Raw genomic sequence first — 250 nt, 5'->3', positions numbered from 1 at the left:
ATTTTAAGATATTTACTCTACATTGTATCAAACGATCCCTAAATGACATTATTATTAGTATTCTGAGATTGGGAAGCCTTTAATTCCTACTTCTGAACCTTTTCATCCACTTTGAAGCAGAGGGAGTATAAATTGTGATTTAACTTAATAGTTGCGAAAAGACAAAATATGTTACGAGTAATTTGATGATTAGAATTGTTAATGTTGATAATGTGAGTCAACCTGAGCAGTCAATTTGGGATTTAGGGAA

The sequence above is a fragment of the Capsicum annuum genome, chromosome 1 (genome assembly GCF_002878395.1).
Source record: "Capsicum annuum cultivar UCD-10X-F1 chromosome 1, UCD10Xv1.1, whole genome shotgun sequence".
In the NCBI taxonomy this organism is placed as follows: domain Eukaryota; kingdom Viridiplantae; phylum Streptophyta; class Magnoliopsida; order Solanales; family Solanaceae; genus Capsicum; species Capsicum annuum.
This window is presented reverse-complemented; position numbering follows the sequence as displayed.